Source organism: Macrobrachium nipponense, chromosome 31 (genome assembly GCF_015104395.2).
Source record: "Macrobrachium nipponense isolate FS-2020 chromosome 31, ASM1510439v2, whole genome shotgun sequence".
Taxonomy (NCBI): domain Eukaryota; kingdom Metazoa; phylum Arthropoda; class Malacostraca; order Decapoda; family Palaemonidae; genus Macrobrachium; species Macrobrachium nipponense.
Genome location: NC_061093.1, coordinates 6,179,738 through 6,202,448, shown reverse-complemented (window position 1 = coordinate 6,202,448; position 22,711 = coordinate 6,179,738). Strand labels below are relative to the sequence as shown.

At 45.3% G+C, this 22,711-nt stretch overlaps 1 protein-coding gene across 1 annotated transcript in view; it reads right to left on the bottom strand.

Annotated features, from left to right (window-relative positions):
• Positions 1–22,711, bottom strand: part of LOC135206609 (serine/threonine-protein phosphatase 2A 55 kDa regulatory subunit B delta isoform-like) — a 165,628-nt gene that overhangs the window by 71,252 nt on the left and 71,665 nt on the right.

Below are 22,711 nucleotides of genomic sequence, written 5' to 3'. Positions count from 1 at the left end.
CCTCGAGGACAAGGAGTATTAGCCACCATTTCAAGCTTGCTCTCCTGTAGACATAACAATTATGGGAAGAATGCTCATGGAATTAGTAGCTTACGTTCTTCATATTTGGCCCTTAAACCCTGACAATTCCATTGCAAAATGGAGGAGAAAACTATGGATCACTTCTGGAAGACATCTTGGATGAGGTCTTCCCACTGGCAACTTTTAATCTAACATTATTTCCTGTAGGTTTCTTTAGAGATGGTCTTGATATATTGGGTTTTACGTTTGTCTTTTTCTTTGTGTCATTTTCATCTATTTGTTGAGGCGGACGGTGGACCTCAACTTGAATTTCTGATTTATTCAAGTTATCTTCCAGTTGATCAGAAACATCAACAGATAAAACATCAAATTTATTTGACGTCATAGCTTTAATGTTTCTGATGGAAGGGGGTGAGGAGAGATGGAGGTCTCTCTCTTTTTCGGATTAATAGGTGGTGGGCTTCTAGGTTTTTTGCACCTTCCCTCCCACAACAGGTGCACCAGGCAAGTTGGTTTTAAAGTGGAACCTCCATCAAATCAGGAGCAAGGGACACATGGCCTGAGAGAGGTTTTTTACTACTAAATGTAATGGGGGATGAAGGTTGTACGGGGATGGGCAATGCCCCAGTGTTAATACATTGTGGCAAAGCCTCAGAAGGCAATATGCTTACCTCATCATGCAGCATTTTATCATTAGATGGTATATTTCTTTTTATAGAACTATTGGCAGTGCTAGGTGGGTTTGATTTTAGTGCCTTTGCATAACTACTTGATTTATCTAATAGTCTTTTGGCATATCCCACACTTATATGTTTCTAAATTGGATTTGTTAAGGGCAGCTTCTTCCGACTTATACAGCCTCACAGCTCCGGTCAGTGGGATTTTATGATTTGAAGCTGCAATTTAAACACCTGGCATCAAGTGCACATTCTCCGCATTGGCTAAACGATTTGGAGCCAAATACCACACATTTTTTGTTTCCGTTTTTTTGCAAACTTTTGACGGGTGTCCAAATTTAAAAAAACATTTTAAAACATTGCAGTGGGCTTCCTGCTTGAACATGGTCGAACTTTGAAGTAAACTTCATTTTCAATAACATAAATGCGGGAAGGTAGCATCAGCGATCCTGGAAAGTAAGGATAATCATTGAGTACCTGGGACTTTGTGTACTTTCCATACATTTAGTGGACACATGGCCAGTATCTCCTCTTCTGTAAATTCATACAGATCTTTGTTAAAAACTACTCCCCTTCCGTAGCTAAAATTTAGGTGGGTTTGACATCTAACTTAATATCATCATCATTTGTTTTTTAAGGTTGGATAGTATTACAGACTGTGTGCATGATTTGGCATGGATAAGGTAACTATTTTTTTTCCAAAACGAGATATATCTCCCGGTGCAATAGTTCCTACTTTTTTCTGAATTAATTTGCATATTTTGAAATAGTTCCCTGTAACCCCCTGAGATTCAGCTACAAGCCACATCGGTGGTTTTGGCTTCCTCTGGGAAGGCATAACTAAATCAGCATCTTTTTCAAACCAGTCCGCAGGTCTATAAACATCCAAATCCTTTGGTACCTTGTCGCAAAGAGCAGCCATTATATTCAAGTTATTAATTTTGATATTATTAATATTACATATTGCATTAAATGCTTCATCATGACTATTGTAAGATATCCATGAATCCCATTTTGTATCTTCCAGTTTCATTTTTTTTCTGTTTATAGATCCATAACACCTAAATTCTTTATATATATTATCATAATTTGTCTCTATTGGAATTTGGGTAACATGAAGGATTCGAAGTTTCCTTGCGTTACCCAGATTACTCGATTTTGGAATATCAATAGAATGGTCCTTCCTTGTTCCGAGGTCATCAACAGAGTTTTCCCTAATTAAATTAGCAGAGGTCGTCAACAGTGTCTGAGGTTCGCCATTCGATCCAGGGGTATAAGAAACATTAATTTCAGTCATTGAATTAGTTGGGGAAAGAAAAAAAAATTAGACTGTCTGACATCCCAAAAGAGAACCCATTATCCTTTCATGAAATTAATTTCTCCACCAATGACACCTGCGAGAGCTGCTTCCCAAATGTCCACTCCCTACCCTACCACAAAGGGATGGTACCACTATGATTAGAGTGGCTCAAGTGTATGCCAAACCCGCTTGATGGGACTGAGAGCATTACAGGAATACAATCATCCCCACTTTAATCATAGTGGCAGGCAAACCGGACAGAATGCCGAGAGTCCTATCTCTATGAAACCGGCCAACCCCTGGAATCCGAAGGCCAAGTTTTGGTTCGAGAATAGTCCCGCATGCCAGTATGGAAATACTGACATTCCAAGGTGTCCAAACATTATCAGGTAGTTGGCAAGACCACCGCAGCTCCCACAATTGATTTTGAAAAAATTTCCAATCCCGGATATGATGTCCCCTAAAAAAAACATCTGGACAGTGAAATGGTAAGAGTTTTGACAGCAAGGTTGGAGAAAGTTGATAAATATGAAGAAGAATGAAACAATTATAAGTAATAGAAATAGGATGAGAGAAATTTAGAGTCAAACTGAGGAAAAACAAAAATTCCCCAGTTCGAGAGCCCTCTTGCCCGTCACCACGCTTCAGCACGGGAATGATATGCCGTGCGGAAGCCCAATGACTTCATCAAGGCATTCTCTCATTACGAGGGCCAAGAGTTAAGGACTCAGGGGATAATGTTAGTAGCCTATCTGGACGATTGGCTCATATGGGCCACAGACTTCGAAGAATGCCGCAAGGCGACGGTCAAAGTGATAAAGTTCCTGGAACACCTAGGTTTCCAGATAAACAGGAACAAGTCCCATCTAACTCCGGCACCACGTTTTCAGTGGCTGGGAATCCAATGGGACCTAAACTCTTACACTCTATCAATTCCGCCGGTAAGACGGAGAGAAATAGCCAAGGCTACAAGACAATTTCTCAAAGACAAGCACACGTCCCGGAGGAACCAGGAAAGAATCCTAGGTTCACTCCAGTTTGCATCAGTTACGGACATACTACTGAAAGCCAAGCTAACAGATATAAACCAAGTTTGGCGATCGAGAGCAAACGGGAGATCCCAGGACATAGCATCACGGATCCCGGCGATCTTACGCAAGAGACTTCGCCCCTGGACAGAAGTCAAGAGTCTGTTGAAATCAGCACCACTGCAGTTTCCTCCGCCGGCCCTAGTAGTCCATACAGACGCCTCCTTGAGCGGCTGGGGCGGATACTCACAATACAAAAAAGTACAGGGAACCTGGTCAGTGTCATTCCGCCAGCTACATATCAATGTACTGGAAGCCATGGCAGTGTTTCTAACACTGAAGAAACTCTTACCAGCCAAGAAAATCCATATCAAGCTGGTATTGGACAGCGCAGTGGTGGTCCACTGCATAAACAGGGGAGGTTCCAAGTCGAGCCATGTAAACCACGTAATGATAGCCATATATTTGCCCTAGCGGCCAGGAACCAATGGCACCTATCGGCCACTCACCTAGCGGGAGTAAGAAATGTAGTGGCAGACGCTCTGTCAAGGACTACTCCGCTGGAGTCGGAGTGGACCCTAGACGGAGGGTCATTCAAATGGATCTGCCAACAGGTGCCCGGGCTTCAAGTGGACCTTTTTGCCACGGAATCGAACCACAAACTATCATGTTACGTGGCCCCCAACCTGGACCCTATGGCTTATGCCACAGACACTATGGCAATAGATTGGAATATCTGGAAAAGAATTTATCTCTTCCCTCCGGTGAACCTACTAATGAAGGTTCTGAACAAACTCAGGACTTTGTAAGGTCAGATCGCACTAGTAGCTCCCAACTGGCCCAAGAGCAATTGGTTCCCTCTACTAGTGGAATTGGGACTCCGGCCCCAGCGGATTCCCAATCCCAAACTGACGCAGTTAGTACAAACGCAGACTGTGTCCGCTTCCTCAGGAATTCAGAAAGCCCTAACTTCATGGACTTCATGAAGTTTGCGGCACAGAAAGATGCCAACATTGATCCTCAAAACATCCGGTTCCTAGAATCAGATAAACGAGAATCAACACTGCGTCAATATAATTCAGCAGTGAAGAAGCTAGCCACCTTCTTGAAAGACACAGGAGCACAAACCATGACTACGAATCTGGCGATAACCTTTTTCAGAACCTTGTTCGAAAAAGGGTTAGCAGCGAGTACTATTCCTACAACCAAATCAGCACTAAAGAAAATATTCCTATTTGGATTTAATATTGATCTTACAGATTCGTATTTTTCTTCTATTCCTAGGGCTTGTGCTAGACTTAGACCGCGGTCTCCTGGTTCTTAAATGATGTCCTTAAGCTAGCTTCGGACACCGTTAACGAGTCATGTATTTATGTAACGCTCCTAAGGAAAACATTATTCCTAATAAGTCTGGCCTCAGGAGCTAGAATATCTGAAATGTCGGCCCTTTCTAGGGAACCAGACCATATTGAGTTCCTCCCATCAGGAGAATTACTACTTTTACCAGATCGTCAATTTTTGGCTAAAAACGAAGACCCACAAGATAGGTGGGCCCCATGGAAAATTGTCCCTCTTCCTCAGGACCTGTCCTTATGTCCCGTTAATTCACTAAAAGCCTATTTAAACAGAACCGCCATGAAAATCTTCAGGCCCCTTGTTTATTAGGGAAAATGGTGGAACCATCTCCCTAAAAGGAATCAGACAACAGATTCTATATTTTAACAAACAAGCTAACCCGGAATCAATTCCGCGGGCACATGATGTCAGGGCGGTAGCTACATCAGTTAATTGTTTTCAACACATGAACTTTGACGATCTCAAAAAGTATACACGCTGGAAATCACCGACAGTATTTAAACGTCACTACCTAAAATCCTTAGAGGCCCTTAAATTCCCAGCAGTGGCAGCAGGGAACACAGTTTCCCCTGACACTGCATAGCATGGTAGTAACTAGTCTAAGTAGCCCATGTCTCTCTCTCATCTCTCTCTCCTACCTGCCTCGCTAGCATTCTTGACCTTAGCTCGGTTGTTACTGGGTTACACACTTTAACCTGATTCTCACCTGGATTGTATTATGATCTTTATTGCTTGTACATATGGATATCTGGTGCAATTTTGTGTAAATATTCCTGTTTAGTGGTGTAGGATTCATTTAATGTTATATGTCGGGTTATACAGCCCTATTAGTAGATAAGAACTGTAGTTTAAGGATATCATTAAAAATCCTCATAGTATTAAGGAAATTTTCTGGCCAGTGACCTGTGTCGCCCAGTGAAACCCACCCTCTAATTTCCACACCCTAATCTGGCCCAAGCTTGGGTGCTATCTACAGGAATGGTAAACAAAATGCTAACTGTAGCAGTAGTGGGTAGCGGGGGCCTAGAACGGCTCCTCTGTAGACGAGGGATATTGAGAAAGGAAGAGACTAAATGGCGGGGGACCTCTGGCAGTGGTTTCACTCGCCCCAGATACCATACCGACACCTTAAATAAAGGTGAGCGAGCCAGAATATTCTGGCATTACCATATAGCTTTTTTCTCTGGTATATTTAGCGATATTTATACCTAGAAATGAGTGCTAAAGGAACCATTTCACTGGGTGACACAGGTCACTGCCCAGAAATAGATTTTTCCTTTGTCAAAATCCCTTTTTTATTAGATTTAATGCTTTTTTAAATTTTTAGATTAGGTATGTTATGCTTTTGGATTTCTGTGGGAGGTTCTGGAACCTAATAATGCATAAAAGTGGGGGAGCACTGTATGCATAACATCCCGAGCTCAAAGTATCTTAACCATGTACAGTAGTGGTATGAGGGGCCCACCTAAGAGGAGGGCTAATATTAAACTGGTAGCATGTCTAAGATTTATTTGTCTTATGAATGACTCAGCATTTGGTAATGTGAGGCTCTCTAAGGACTACATTGTAAATAAAATTTGAAATCATAAGTCAGCAGGAGCAGTAAGAGAACCACTCAGCAAGGGGACCAATAAAGAAATGAGCAACAAGAAGTTAAAAGGTATCTGTTCTACAATAGCAATAGAGATGCCTTGTTTGCTAGTAAATGGCTGCTAACAATGCAGTGTCTGAATTCCACAACTAGTCCAATATATTAAAATAAGTACAAATGATAACTGCATTGTACTGTTTTTTCACTTTGCATGATTACATCATTCTGGGAACTCAACAGGAATGCTTGCTTTGGCTAGGAAGCACATTCACCATCATCACTCATTTTAAGAATATATGAATGGCCAAATTGTTAAACATCTCATCAAGTACTATATCACAGGCAGTCTGAGTGCTAATTTACATGAACAATAACATTGCCCCTTAATAACTTCTCACCTTTTGAACATAAGGAAAATTCATTCTCTCCACAATAAATTGCTTGGATTGCTCCAACTTCTTCAAGAATTTCCTCCATTCTTCAGCATGACTGGCTGAAATAAATAGAATATCACAGTTTTTTTAAAGCAATTCATATTTTTCATAGGTATACAAACCAGAGCCTTTCTGTTGGTGTATTCCTCAGTATCAAGATGGAATGGTTGTAGAAACTTGGTAACATAGTAGATAAATTAAGTTAGGCAGGCAAATAGGGGACAACATCCCTCCAGCATCAAGGATTATTTGGGGTGGATAAGGTAGGATTTTGATAAAAGGCTCTGGTTTGCATACCCAATACAATGTAATTTATTTTAAAAATTTCAAATCTTAAAGTGATTTGTATTTTTTCTAACATATAAACCTGAAGGTCTTTATATACGATTCTATTTGCTAACACAAGCTGGAAACAGCCTTTAACTTTCAAACAAGGTTACTAGCTACTGACATTGGGGGGTTAGGGGGGTGGAAAGCCCCACCCACTCATTGGTCTGCACTCCACTTTGCCTTTCGAGCCCAGGCACCAGAATAAAGGGTGGCTGAGGTGGGCCATAAATGTAAACACTTTCAGATTTGTATGTTAGGAAAAATGATATTGTCATGATACAATTAAGTTTGTTCATGAAACTTACCTGGCAGATATATATATAGCTGTATTTTCCGAAGTCCGACAGAAATTAAAAAACTTACGACACACGTAGTGGAGTCAGGTGGTTAGTTACCATTCCCGCCGCTGGGAGGCGGGTATCAGGAATCATTCCCATTTTCTATTCATAATTTTTATTTCCACTGTCTCCTGAGGGGAGGTGGGTGGGTACTTAATTATATATATCTGCCAGGTAAGTATGAACAAACTTAATTGTATCATTACAATATCATTTTGTTCATGAAACTTACCTGTCAGATATATATATAGCTGAATCCCACCTTTGGTGGTGGGAGTAGACAGAATAGAAGATTTTAGGAAACATATATATGCAGATAAATGATATCTTGATTCCTTACCTGTTAGCATAGCTGACTTCGTGGTTACTGCCGCGTAAGTCTGCTTGTGCTACTAGAGTTGCCAGCGAGGTAGAGACCATATAGCTGGTGCACTCAAGATGATCTGTCAACGGGGGCGTGACCACGATGTGACTAGACCATTGACCATACAATGAGGGCAACGAAGTAAAAAACCACCTGTCCTAGTCTACCAAAGGTATACCACTAAACTAGACTAAAGAAGGGAGATCCGCCTCGGGCGGTCAACCCCACAACCAAAAAACACACACAATTAAAAGCTCACCTAACCACTAAAGGAAAGGATGAGTGCTACCTCCTGCCCCAAAACAGTGTCTGCAGCGAGCGTATGTCCAAGCGACGAGCAATGTTCGTATGTCGCTTTCACCTCCCGCAGGTAGTGTGAAAGCGAACACCGAGTTGCTCCGCCAATATGTGGCACTCAAAATGTCACTGAGTGCCATATTTCTCCGTGAAAGGCTATTGAGGTCGAAATAGCCCTCACCTCGTGGGCATTCACTTTTAAAAAAAAGCTTCATGTCACTATCACTACATGTGGAATGAGCTTCCTTAATGGTGTCTCTCAAGAAGAAAGAAAGCGCGTTCTTTGACATGGGAAGATCGGGCTTCTTAACCGAGCACCACAAGTTGCCCGAAGGTCCTCTACAGTCCTTCGTTCTGTCTAAATAGAATTTGAGAGCCCTGACAGGCACAGGACTCTCTCCTGGCTCATTACCCACGATCTCTGTCAAACACTTGATTTCAAATGTCTTGGGCCAAGGGTTGGACGGGTGTTGTTTTTCGTTCTTTGCTAAGAACATAGGGCTTAAAGAACAGACAGCATCAGAGTTCTTAAACCCAACATGCTTGCTTATAGCCTGGATCTCACTAACTCTCTTCGCCGTCGCCAGAGCAGTTAGAAAAAGTGTCTTCCTTGTAAGGTTTCTAAGCGAAGCTAAGTTTTGAGAGGTTCAAAATTACTGGACATCAAAAACAACTTTAGAACAATGTCTAAGTTTCCAAGAAGGAACTCTTGGTTGAGGTACCTTCGAAGTCTCGAAAGACTTCAGAAGATCATGAAGGTCTCTGTTATTGGCTAAGTCCAGTCCTCTATGCCTAAAGACTACAGAAAGCACAGTTCTGTAGCCTTTTATCGTAGGCACCGCTAAGCGAACTTCATTTCTCAAGTAGAGAAGGAAGTCTGCGATCTGGCTCACAGAGGTAGAGGTGGAGGAAATGCCTTTCTTCCTGCACCAGCTCCGGAAAACAGCCCACTTGGATTGGTATAGGCGTAGAAGAAGGTCTTCTTGCCGTTGCGATTGCTTTCGCCACAGGTCTTGAAAACCCCTCGCTCTGGCCAACTTCTGGATAGTCTGAACGCAGTCAGACTCGAGCGGGGAGGTTTTTGTGATACCTCTCGAAGTGGGGCTGTTTGAGTAGATCTATCCTTGGAGGCAGAGTCCTCGGAAAGTACTACTAGAAAGGACATGACCTCTGTGAACCAGTCGGTCGCTGGCCAGAAGGGGGCGATGAGAGTCATCCTCGTTCCCTCTGATGCCGCGAATTTCCTTATTACTTCCCCTAGGACCTTGAAACGGGGGAAAGGCATATACGTTCTAGTCCCGTCCAGTCCCAAAGAAGGGCGTCTACTGCTACTGCTCCTGGGTCTAGAACTGGTGAGGCAGTACAGCGGGAGTCTCGTTGTCCTGGAAGTTGCGAAGATGTCTACGAGAGGACATCCCCAACTTCACAACCTCTGGCATACTTCCTGATGAAGGGTCCACTCCGTCGGCAGAAGTTGACCTGTCGACTGAGCAGATCTGCACGGACGTTTTCTACCCCTGATATGAATCTCGTCAGGATAGAGACGTCGTGTGCCTTCGCCCATAACAGGATCTCCTTTGCAAGGAAGAACAGGGATCGAGAGTGGGTTCCTCCCTGTTTCTTGAGGTATGCCAGGGCTGTGGTGTTGTCCGAGTTGATCTGCACCACATTGCCGGAGACTTCGTTCTGAAAGAACTGGAGCACCAGATGAACTGCTAGCCAGCTCCTTGAGGTTTATGTGCCAGGACACCTGTTTCCCCTCTCCAGGTGCCTGACACTTCCTCCCCCCCTCCCCCAGTGTTGCTCCCCACCCCGTGGAAGACGCGTCGGAAAACAACACTAGGTCGGGGTTCTGAAGCTTGAGGGAAAGACCCTCTGCGAGCTTCAAAGGGTCGGTCCACCATCTTAGATGTTCCTTTACCTCTTCTGATAACACCAGAATCGAATCCAAAGTGTTTTTTGGTTGGCTTCCAATTGTCGGCAAGGAAGAATTGAAGAGGTCTGAGGTGCAACCTCCCTAGGGAAACAAACTTCTCCAGTGAGGAAATGGTCCCCAGCAGACTCATCCATTCCCTCAACCGAGCATGATTCCTTCCCCAGAAAGGTTGACACTTTTGCTTAGGCAATCTAGTTGTCGCCCCTGGGACGGAAAAAAAAGCCCGAAAAGCCACTGAGTCCATCTGAATCCCCAGATAGACTAAAGACTGAGAAGGGGTCAGATGTGACTTTCGAGGTTTCACAGAAGCCCCAGGGACTTTGTTAGCGACAAAGTCGTGTGAAGGTCCTCCAGACACCGGTCTTTCGAGGAGGCTCGTACGAGCCAGTCGTCCAGGTAGAGAGAGATCCTGACATTGGAAAGATGAAGCCACCTCGCAATGTTTCTTCATCAGTAGGGTGAATACCATGGGAGCAGTGCTGAGTCCAAAGCAGAGAGCCCTGAATTGAAACACTTTTTTCCTTTCAGGACAAACCGCAAGGTATTTCCTGGACTGGGGGTGTATGGGGACGTGGAAATACGCGTCCTGGAGATCTAGTGAAGCCATCCAATCCCCCGGTCTTAAGGCTCCCATCACTGACTGTGGTGCTCCATCTTGAACCTCTGCTTGATGACAAAGAGGTTCAGGTTGCTGACATTCGAGACCCGGTCGCCAGTTCCCAGACTGCTTTGGCACCAGGAACAGTCTGTTGTAAAATCCGGGGAATTCAAGTCGGAGACCTGTTCTACGGCGTGTTTCACGATCATCCTGATCTAACAGATCGTAAAGCACTTGTTGCTTTTCTCCCCGATAGGAAGGAGACATGTCCCTGGGTGTCGTAGACAGCGGGGGTGGTTTCAGGAACGGGATCCGGTAACCCTTCTTTAATGTCCAAGGACCAATTGTCCGCACCTCTCTCTTCCCAGGCTTGCGCAAAAAGCTGAAGCCTGGCTCCAACCGGTGACTGAAGGACTTCTGCTTCACTTCTTGTTCTTGGCAAGCGCAGTGGCTCTGCCTCTGGAAGTGCCTCTTCCTCGAGGGCTGGTCTCGAGGAAGAACTACCTCGAAAGGGCTTCGATTTCTTAAGAATCGAAACTCCCGAGGACGAAAGGAACCGCAGGTCTCCTTGAAGATTGTGCGAGGAGATCTTGCGTGGCCTTCTCCTGTAGGCTGGTAGCAATGTCTTTTACCATAGCCTGGGGGAAGAGATGATCCGAAAAAGGAGCGAAGAGCAAATCTGCTTTTTGTGACGGAGAGACAGATTTAGCTGTAAAATTGCAAAACAGGGATCTCTTCTTCAAGAGCCCTGTGCAAAAGTGAGCTGTAAGCTCCTCCGAACCATCTCTGACGGCCTTGTCCATACACGACATTACGCTGGACAGCTCCCCCAGACTAATCGAGTCGGAACTCCTAGTACTTGGCATCCAGAACTCCCAAACACCAATCTAGAAAGTTGAAGACCTCTAACGTCCGAAAGAGGCCTTTAAGGTGGTAGTCCATTTCCGTAGTAAGACCAGGAAACTTTCGAAGAGGACAGGTGAGACCTCCTCGAGGCATCCACAATGCTAGCGAAGTCTCCTTGAGCTGACGAGGGAAGTCTAATATCTACGTCTTCTCCCGTTTCATACCAAATGCCAGCCTTCCCACTAAGTCTCGAAGGTGGCAGGGCAAAAGAAGTCTTTCCCTGAGACTTCCTTTTCTCCATCCAGTCATGGTCTTACGAAGAGCCCTCTTAGTTGAAAGGGACTTCTTCATTCTGACGAATGCCGAGACCTTGTGATCTTGGAAGAAGAAAGTTGTGAAGGAGGAGAGCGAGGAGCTTCCGGGTGAAACGTCTCTCCAAACTCTGATTGAAGAAGGCGGGTCAAAACCTGGTAGTCGGAAGAGACTGCCGCCAAGGTTTCTCATCATCCACTTCACCGAAGCGTCGCTAACCTCTGCCTCGACACAGGTGAAGTTGGAGGAAATAAGGCTGGACCAAGACTATCTGGTCTAAGTTTCCAAGAGGCGCGTTGCTGTGAAGTGGAAGGCAAAGCTGACTCCTTAATAGAAACTCGGTCGTATCTCATAAGACCCGAAGTAACTTGCAAAGTCTCATCACACAGGTGGGAGACGACGAAAATCCACATCTTCGTCCCACCCGAGCGTCCGCTGGGGCACACCTGGCGTTCACTGGCGCACGCCTGGCTGCACTAGCGCGGGATTGGCGTCCACTCGCGCGCTGCTGGCGTCCGCTGGCGCACGCTTGGCGTCCACTGGCGTGCGAATGACATTTACTAAAGCGCGCTTCCAACATCTCGTGCGCACTCTGCTTCCGCTGGTGCACTCTTAGATGCCACTGGCGTTCGCTTGGCTTCCGACCGAGCGTCAGGATCGTGAACTTGCACCGAAGCGTTCACGCAAGTATCGAGCTCTCGCACCGCAAGCTTACGAGCGGGTAATACCGCTTCATGCGCAGAGCGAGCAAAATCCTCTTCAAACGTCCTCCAGAGAGCCGCTGGGGAGTCGCGAACTCTAGCAGGCGAAAAAAGAAAGTGGAGAGATAGACGAGCGAGGAGAGGGAGAGGGAGACCTTCTAGATCTCTTCACAGGCAGACGGTCATCCTTTCTCCTGGGACGTGGTTGCGTCCCTTTCTTAAGCAAGAGCATCAGCAAGCTGTTGCTGCAAAGAGCGCAGGATCTTCTCAGTAGGAGAGGATTCCTTGTCAGGTGACGGGCTGATCCTGTGAGAAGACGAGGGGCGAGGGGACGCCTTCTTCCTTCTCCCAGAAACTGCCGTAGCACGCGCTCGAGAGCGACTAGGGCGCTCAACAAAGTCATCATCCGATGACTCCTTACGCTTCTTCTGTGGCGGGAAGGCTGCGAACACACTCTCAGGCGATGATCGCCTCTCGAGAGCCAAAACTGGACGTGAAGCGTTCACGATCACCAACGCTCCTTTCAGCGGGCGTGAAATAGAATGAGAGCTCCACCCCTTGTGCGGGAGGAAGCCTCTGAAGAAGAGAAACACTCTTTCAGGAGACGTGCACGCGCACGCTCCTTGGCAGTCTGTGTAACGTCAACAGATACTGCCGAAGGCACGTCAGATCGGTGGGCGTTCCCCGTAACCCTCCTGCGGCTTTCGACATGCCCCTCTCCCTGAAACCTGGGAGTCCGGCAGCGGTTCTAGGCCTAGAGGCGAAATGGGGCCGATCTGACGCACCCTCCACCAACGAAGGAGCACTGTCACTGCACTTTGCACCTTCACTTTTCCTTTTGCCTTCTAAGGCGAGCACTTTAGATTCTAAATTACGAATCGACTCTAAGATAAGTGTAGGGTATTACCCTCCACAGACACTGTTTCAGGGCCCGAAGGCAACACTACAGGGTTAGGAGTAGTGATTCAAAGGAGGGTTGGGTAGTAGGAGAAACATGAACTTCCTGACGTTTACCTGAAACGCTCCTGGAGGAAGACCTCCTTAACCTATCCCGTTCAAGCTTACGCAGATAGGACTCATACGCTCTCCATCCAGAATCAGAAAGACACTCACATTCCTTGCAGCGACTTTCATACATACAATCATGCTCTCTGCAACTCTTACACAAAGTATGAGGGTCTACTGATGCTTTCAGTAGCCTACCTCGACAATCACTCTTGGTACAAAAAACCTGGCGCTAGCCGAACTAGAACCAGATATCTTATTAAAGAGAAATCAAGCCAAAATCATCAAATCAACAATTAACGTGTGCCTAGCCACCGATCCAAAAGTCAAGATACCAAAAATCAAAAAAGGGGTACTTATAGTAGCCAAGTTTCCTAAATTCAAGACGGAGGTGCTGAAAACTGTGTTTACAACACCGGCGACAGAAAAATTATGAATAGAAAATGGGAATGATTCCTGATACCCGCCTCCCAGCGGCGGGAATGGGTACTAACCACCTGACTCCCACTACGTGTGTCGTAAGTTTTTTAATTTCTGTCGGACTTCGGAAAATACAGCTATATATATATCTGACAGGTAAGTTTCATGAACAAAATACATATTACTTAAAAATTTGCAATTTGTTCCTACATAAATACAAACCTTTGTCTTTACATAGATTTACCATTGGAGAGTGAATTCTGGGTAAATCTCTGAACCTACTGGAAGTTCTACCCACCTGGGAATCTCTTCCTGGTCTCGAAGTCTTCCTGGTCTCAGAAGTCTAACAGTTGAACATCCCATATGTTCAACATACCAAAGGCATGGGATGTGCCTTTGGTATGTTGAACATATGGGATGTTCAACTGTTAGACTTCTGAGCTTGAATGAATGAGTTAAGAGTGATTATTCAAAAAAAAAAAAAGGTTTGGATGAACCCATAGCGTCAGAGACTAAAAAGCTAATGAAACAAATGTTTGTTTTATTGTCAACCCCTCTCTGCCCTTACTATAGAGAGGAGGGGAGGACTTGCATCTAACAATCTACTCTAGATCATAGAAGGGAATTCGGTTATCTAGACTCATCCCCTTGACATGACCCCTCCAGCATGTGATGGTTCACCACCTGCCTCTCTGCCCTACGAGAGAGAAAAGTAAAAGAGAAAAGGGAGGAGGCCAGTCACGCAAACACATTCTCTCTCACTTACTGAAACACATTCTCTCTCGCTTACTGTACACCTTAAGCAAGATGTTATGTACCTGTCCCTCTAGGGGAGCTGGTACGCAACACAACTTGTTGAGCAGCAACCACAGGACCCAAGGAAAATGTGTCTAAGGACCTGTGCATTACATCCTGAAGGTAGAAGGATATGAATGTGGTTTGTTGGGACCACTCCCTCGCATTTAATACCTGTAGAACCGACAGGTTCTTCCAGAATGCAAGAGACTGACCCAATGCCCCTAACCTCGTGAGCCCTTACTCAAAACACACTCCTGTCCACCTCATCGGACATATTGTACACTTGCTTGATTGTCTCACAAAGCCAAAAAGAAATGGTGTTCTTGGATACCTCTTTCTTGGTTAAGCTGGTACTAATGGAGTGTTTGCAACACTTAGGCCTGAGATGTTAAGCTCTCTTCAGATAGTACTGAACACAGTAGCATCTTGTCTTGATCACCACCAAATAAAAATACTAGAATCTGGCGTTAGGGACCGACAGATTGTGAGTCTTCACTACAGATTCCGGAACAAATTTGGGTGTAATAGATACCCATCCACTTGAGTGCTTAACACTGAAGGAAAGGCCATGAAGCTCATCAACTCTCTTCACTGATGTCAGGGCTAGCGAGAAAAATCTTTAAGATTCTCTTGGGTTCTCTTACGGTCGAGACAGCGAGGAAGGAAACCTAGGCTCTGACAAATTGATTGGAGTATAGGAACTGCAAGATCAATAGTCAGACTTCTGAACAATTTTCAAATGAAGGACAACATAACTTCATAAAAAAAAAGGCAAAAAAAACCTTTAGTGTTGGAGACAATAAGGCAAAATAATATTTCCATGGTATACTGCTGCAGAAGACTGTCTGAGGTATAAGGCCATCTCTGTTGCTGCACGGTGCAAAGGCTTCTTGCTTACAAGAGATGGTGGATAACCTCCAGCCATGAAGACACAGGGACTGCACTGCTTGGTAGTACTGCTCCATGTGGGGTTGATATAGAAGGTTGGGCCAGGGAGGAATCTCTCTTGGTGCCTTGGAGAGCAGAGCTAGTAGGTCGGGATACCAAACGGCCTGAGGCCATTTGGGAGCCACCCGAATCATCCTCATATTCAGGGCAATGCTCTGTTGATTACCCTGCGAATTAGACAAAACAGACAAAAGGCGTAGACATCAAGGTTGTCCTACATGTGTTACCCATGGGTCTGGCACTATGGAACAGAAGATCGGTAGCTTCCAGTAGTACCTGGTGGCAAACAGATCTATGACTGGATGCCCCCACAGGTTGAGCAACCTTTCTGTATGTCTGCATGAAGGGACCACTCTGTCCCTATCACTTGATTCTGGCGACTAAACTTGTTGGCCACTACATTCCTCTTGCCTGGAATGTACCTGGCTGACAGCTCTATTAAGTGAGCTATCCCCAACTCATGCACCTGCATTGCCAATTGATGAAGCAGGAGGGATATGAGTTCCCCCTGCTTGCTGATGTATGCCACTACTGTGGTGTTGTCGCTCATCAACACCACAGAATGTTCCTTGTCTTGATCCCGAAACTTTTGGAGGGCTAAGAAGGTTGCCTTGAGTTTCAGGATATTGATGTGAAGGTGCTTGTCATGTCGGTTCCACACACCCAAAGTCCTCCAGGTGTGAGCCCCATTCCCCAGTCAGTGGGTCCAAGAACAGAAGCCAGAAGCATGTCAGGAGGAGGAGTATGAAGATCTACTACTATACAGAGGTTCCTGTCATCCAGCCACCAGCCTTAATCATCTCTCACATCCTCCAAGTGGGGGATAAGAAAAGATTGAGGAGTCTTGGGACTGGGAAGCTGCCCACTTAAAGAACCAGCTTCTCCAAGGACAACAGGTGACCGATCATGACTTGCCATTGCCGAGCTGGCAGCTCCTGACGAGACAGGAACAGCCGTGCTGCCTTCCTGAACCTGCTGATACAAGAGTACGAGGGAAAGATTCTTGCTGCTACCATATCTATCAGCATGCTCAGATACTTTATCCTCTTCATGGGGTTGAGATCAAACTTCTCGAGATTTACCACAGTTCCTAGAATGCAGCAAAAATTGAGTTGGTCCCTGTCCTGTAGCAACCGCAAGCAAGAGCTAGCCAGGGCAAGCCAATTGTCAAGATACCTCAACAAATGTATCCTATTCGAATGGGCCCTAGCTGAAATGAGGGTGAACACTGGTGTAAACACCTGGGAAGCGGTCAAGTGCCCGAAATAGAGCGCTCTGAACTGGATCACCATCTCCTCAAGGTAAAACGAAGGTACTTGCGGGAGGACGGATGGATGGGTATCTGAAAATACACATCCTTCAGGTCCACCACAAGCATCAAGTTGTTCTCCCTGATGGAAGAGAGCACGGTGTGCGCCATTTCCCTAGTGAACTAAGTCTGCTGAACGAAATGATTCAGGGAAGATAAGTCTATGATCAGTTTCCAGACCCCAAGGCTTTCTCTACGAGAATCACCCAGTTGTTAAAACCAGCGTGGCTGGCACTTCTTGCTTCAATGTGAGATCCTTCATTGAACCAGGAACACACGTTGGGAGACGGACCAGAACGTTGGTGAGAGGTGGCCGAGACTCAAAGGGAAGTAGATATACCTCGTGAAGGACATCTACTACCCAGGTCTCAGCTCCATATCACTGCCATGTTGCTCAATGGCTCTATAGGCAACCCCCACCAGTGGCAAAGGAGGGGAACGTTGTTCCTAACGTTTCCCCTTTTTCCCTTGGCCCCTTTTCCAGCTAGGAAATTGGACTGAAACAGGCATGATTGCACACCCTTTCCAATGAAAGAAGAAGGCTGGGTGTTCCCGCAAGCACCCTTCAAAGCCTGGGACTTCTTAGAGACGGAGGAAGTGCTAGCTTGACTCGGACGTTGAGTCGCAGTGGAGCGCAAAGACCCAGTTGTCTTCGCCACTGCCTGGTGAACAAGGCGGTCACTGTCTTCTGCCCAACACTTGTCCACCGCAGGAATGTGAGAGGCAGAACCCAGCAACAGTCCGTTCCATAAGGTCAATTCTGACTCGGAACCTACAGACCTGGCGATTCGATTCAGGACGGCATCCCTCCTCTTAAGCACCAGGTTTCCCCGTAAGTTTGCCATTTGGGCAAGGTAGGAGATAGCCCTACCTCCAGAATGGCATAGTCTCCCAAAGTCTGAGTCCTCACCAGGGATGATGGTGGCTGAGGAAGCAGCAACCTTGGATACCATGAAAGACCACAGGTCCAACCAGAAGACCACTTGAAAGGCTGCCATAGCAGTAGCCTCTTGCTATGAAAGGGAAATACCTTCTGAAGTAAGATGCTGCAGAGAGAGAACCTAGACCAAAGTGAACTAAGTTTGGGTTAAATACTTCTCTGAGGGTGTATGGTAGTACTTCCTGGCAAAGAAGAGGGGGGAAGAAGCTTGTCCTAACAATTTGCCCTAAGTGAATTCTCTTGCCCAGAGACAAGATTATTCACCTAGTTGAGTACTCCTTTGGCAAGCGAGGACCATGGCAGCCACACTGAAATCACAATTTTTAAAAGTAAGTTGCATTTTTCCTAACTATACAAACCTGAGGTCCTTTACATTGGGAATTAATTTTCTTGAACAAGGTGGTTAGGTAGTAACTATGGAGGAATGATCTGTTTGCTTCATTTGATAATGTCTTCGAGGGTTGCGAGAGAGAGAGAGAGAGAGAGAGAGTTTCGTGTGGATGGTATCGCTGTTAAGATCGAGTAGTGTGTATTAATGTTTTTGGTTTTCCAAAAAAGAACGGACTAGAGAGAGAGAGAGAGAGAGAGAGAGAGAGAGAGAGAGAGAGAGAGAGAGAGAGAGAGAGAGAGAGAGAGAGTGGATGGATGGTCAACGATTGAATTGCTTGTTGGTGAGTTCTGGGTTATCTGCTGGTGTGGCTGCCAAGTCAATCAGTCAGTCAGACAGTCTTGGATCAGTGTCTGGACTGGACAGTTTGGGCAGTGGTCTGGAATTTCTCGATGGTCAGTTATTTTATGTTTTGAATTGTTGTTTGAATTATTGTTGATATTGTACGTATGCTTAGAGTTGTTGTGCCATTGTGCTTGTGTTGGAGGGTTGTTAAGCTTGTGAGTTCTGTTGTGTTGTAGATGAGTTGTTGGAGTTGTGAGTTGTTGAGTGTTGTTTTTGGTAAATTGTGTGGTTCCTTGATGTTGTAGGTGGTTGTATTGGCTTGTCGTGTTATTGTTTTTTTATGCTGTTAGTGATTGTTTATGCAGTGGTCTTTTGTTTTGGGTTTGTTGTTGAATTGATGTATGGTTGTAGTTCTTGTTGGTTTTTTTGTGTGTTGTGTTATGAAGTTGTATCCAGCGGACAGCGCAGCTCCTCGCCCTGCGTGTGTCAAGTGGGTGGTAAGTACAAGTGTGGTTTTAGAGTTTTTTGGGTTTGGCTTGTGATCCTGCCATACTACCACCTGTCCAGATGTGAACACTCCACTTTGCCTTTCGGTCCAGGTTTTAGATTGAGGGGTGGGATGAGGTGGGCATTAATGTAAAGGACCTTAGGTTTGTATAGTTAGAAAAAATACAATTTACTTTAAAAAATTGTGATTTGTTCCTACACGATATACAAACCCTAGGTCTTTTACAATAGGAAAACTCACTTATTGGTGGGAGGAATCTGAGCGAGCTTCCAGAACTGACTGCAGTTCAGCACACCTGGGCTATTCCTCCTGGTCGTAAGAGCGAGGAGGAGTGGCCCTGCTCTGACAACTTGATTGGAGTATAAGAGCTGCATGATCAAGAGACAGACTTCTGGGCCTTTTTGAAATGAGTGAGGAATCGTAACTCATCCGAAAAAGGACTGAGAAGAATATTTAGTCGGAAGCATTAATGCAAAGTTCTAGGAAGGGTTTGCATTATTGCCAGTCTCCTTCCTCCCCTTGCTAGAGGAAGGAGCGGGATTATTCCTATGATTCGGATAAGAAAAATAAAAAGGAAACACGATGTGCAGGTTTACAGCATCAAACGTCCAACCAGCACATGTAAGTTCAAATCCTATCCTCAACACAAAGGATGAGAAGTAGAAGGGTGGGGAGGGGGAAGGGGTAGAGGCCAGTCATGAAGAGATATCCAACCATCTACTGCTGTAATCAACTATCACCACTGTTAACCAATAAAAGAAAGAAAATATGATTAAAAAAAATAAGGATACGTACTCCTCTCGCATCCACGGGCACCGGCCTCTGAAATGAGAGGAGATCCCTCTAACACCAACACCACATGCTGGCCCCTCTCTCTTGGTCCAAAGCGTAAGCGTAAATTTCAAATGAATACACTGTCTTGCCCAGATGTAAAGGGTGAAAATAGGTAATAAGGGTGTAGGCACACCCTTGCTGTCGACCCCTAACACAAAGTAGAAAGGTGGCTAGCAAGGCTATCACAAAGATCACAATTTGTTGAAAATTGAATTTTTCCTAGCTATACAAACCTGAGGTCCTTTATTTACAATAGGAATTATTTAAGGCGTAGCCTGCACATGGCCGCTGAAATCTTTTAACAAGGCAGTTCGGTAGTTAATGGTCATGGTAGTCCCTCCGACTGGACTTAAACATTCCAATTTGCTTTTGGCCCAGGTGGCAGACTGAGGGGTGGCATGAGGTGGGCAGTTAGTGTAAAGGACCTCAGGTTTGTATAGCTAGGAAAAATACAATTTACTTTAAAAAATTGTGATTTGTTCCTCATGATGTATAAACCATCAGTCCTTTACAATAGGAAGACTCACTGATTGGTGGGTGGTACCTGAGTGTTCTCCAGTGAACCAACTGGGGTTCAGCCTACCTGAGATGTCCTTCCTGGTCGTAAGAGCGAGGAAGGGAATCCAGCCACATAGTACATTTGATCAGAGTTAAAGAACTGCAGGGTCATGGTCAGTCTTCTGGGTTTACTTATAAGGGGGAGTATGTGTCTCCCTTAAGAGAAAGCTAAGAACCATTACGTCTGAGACAGTGAGGCAAATATGATATTGTTATGATACAATAAAGTTTGTTCATACTTACCTGGCAGATATATATATAGCTGTATTTTCTGAAGTCCGACAGAAATTCAAAAACTTCCGGCACACACAGTGGTCGGCCAGGTGGTTAGTACCCATTCCCGCCGCTGGGAGGCGGGTATCAGGAACCATTCCCATTTTCTATTCATAATTTTTATTTCCACTGTCCCCTGAGGGGAGGTGGGTGGGTACTTATTAAATACTATATCTGCCAGGTAAGTATGAACAAACTTTATGTATCATAACAATATCATTTTGTTCATGAAACTTACCTGTCAGATATATATATAGCTGAATCCCACCGTTGGAGGTGGGAAGGGACAGAATAGAAGGATTTTGGGAAACAAATGCATGCAGATGATTTACATCTTGGTTCCACTGTTAGCATTGCTGGCTTCGTGGTTATTGCCAGTAAAGTCTGCTTGTGCTACTAGAGTTGCCAGCGAGGTAGAGACCTATATAGCTGGTGCACTCCAGATGATCTGTCAAACCAGGGGCAAGACCACGACGTGACTAGACCATATTGACCATACCATGAGGGCTAAGAAGTAAAATAAATATATATAAAAATAATATATCACCACCTGACCAACCTAGCCAAAGTTAAGGTGTGTTAACTAAGGCTTAAGAGTTAAGAAGTCACCGTTGTCGGCGACTCAACTACTAAATTAAAATAAGAGCTCTTCCTAACCATTTTCTACAGGATAGATGAGTGGTACTACTTGCCCCCAAGATTGTGTCTGCAGACACGTATGGCCCTAGCGAGCAGCAGATCTCTATGCCATCTTCACATCTCGCAGGGAGTGTGAATTGAACACAGAGTTGCTTCGCTAAAACATGGTACTCAGGATGTTGCTGAGTGCCATGCTCTGTTGAAATGCTTCCGAGGCCGCGCCCTCACCTCGTGAGCATTCAAATCAAAACAAGATTTCAATCTTTGTGCCAACACAATGAAGGAGCTTTTTTGAAAGAACTCCTTAACAATAAAGCAGGGTGTTCTTCGATATGGGCAAGTCTGGTCTTTTCGGAACACTGCAGATTGTCCGTACGACTTCGACTTTCTTGAGTTTTATGTAGATAAAACTTGAGAGACCTGACAGGGCACAGGACTCTCTCTGGCTCCTGCCCAATAACTTGTGCCATCCTTGATTCCAAGCTCCTGGCCCAAGAACAGACGGGTTTCCATTCTTAGGCCACAACGGAAGCTTAGAGAACGCAACCGCCTTGTGTTCTCTAATGCCAAAACTTCTGACGATGGCTGAAAACCTCACTAACCCTCTTTTGTCGTATCTAGGGTGGTTAGAAAACGGCCTTCCTGATCACGTGCAAGAAGTTAACAGGTAGGAGATGTTCGAATGCTTTGACATCAAGAACTTCAGACTATGTCTAAGTTCCATATTGAAAGCTTCGATCTGGACATGCAGTCAGTCTGTACTAAAGTCAGGTGACCGACCAGTTGACCAGTCAGACGAATCAAGGACAGCAAGGCTGTACCCTGAAGACCATAAGGCACTATTCTTCGCTGAAGGATGAGTGTCTGGACTGCCTGGGCGATTCAAGCTAAGCAAACCTTGGAGTATGAACGCAACCCAACGTCGTTAGCGAATCAACTCCTGAGCCACTCCTGACTCGAGCTTCTGGTGCCAGGAGAAAGGAGCGAGGAGCAAAAAGGCGATTCAGTCCCGAAGGACGAATGCCTGACAGTCCAACCTGGTCTCATGTTAAACGATCATCGGGTGTGTAAACGCAACCGACTTCGTCAAACAAGAAACTCAGGGCTACTATGTGTCTCCTGATCTCGCACGAGTGTCTGACTCCGAGAAAACAGGTGAGACAAAAAGTAGATGGTGAGCGAGTTTCGAGATTCCACAGAACTCAAAGATCGTGAAGGGCTTTGTTGTTTGACAGAAGCAAATCTCTGAGCCCAAAGGCCGTCAACAACATATTTGCGTATTCTTTAATAGTTGTGACTGCCAGCTTATCCCATTCTTCAAACGGAAAGGGAAGACGGCAATCTTATGCTGTCAACATCTCGATAGTCTGAACGTAGTCAGACTCAGAGCGGAGAGGTTATAGGTACCTTTCGTGTTAAAGTAGACCGACTCTCTCGGAAAAGGTCCTTGGAAGGACGTGACCTCTGTGAATCTAGGATCTTGAAGGCCAACATGTGCGCTTAGCGTCATTGTCGCTCCCTGTGATGTATAAATCATCTTATTACATTTCCTAAGCGTTTGAAAAAGGGGAAGAGACTAAACATCCATCCCTGTTCAATATCATAGCGAAGAGATGTATGAAAGGACGTCCCTAAAGTCTCCATAACTCTCAACATACTTCTAAAGAAAGATTCCAC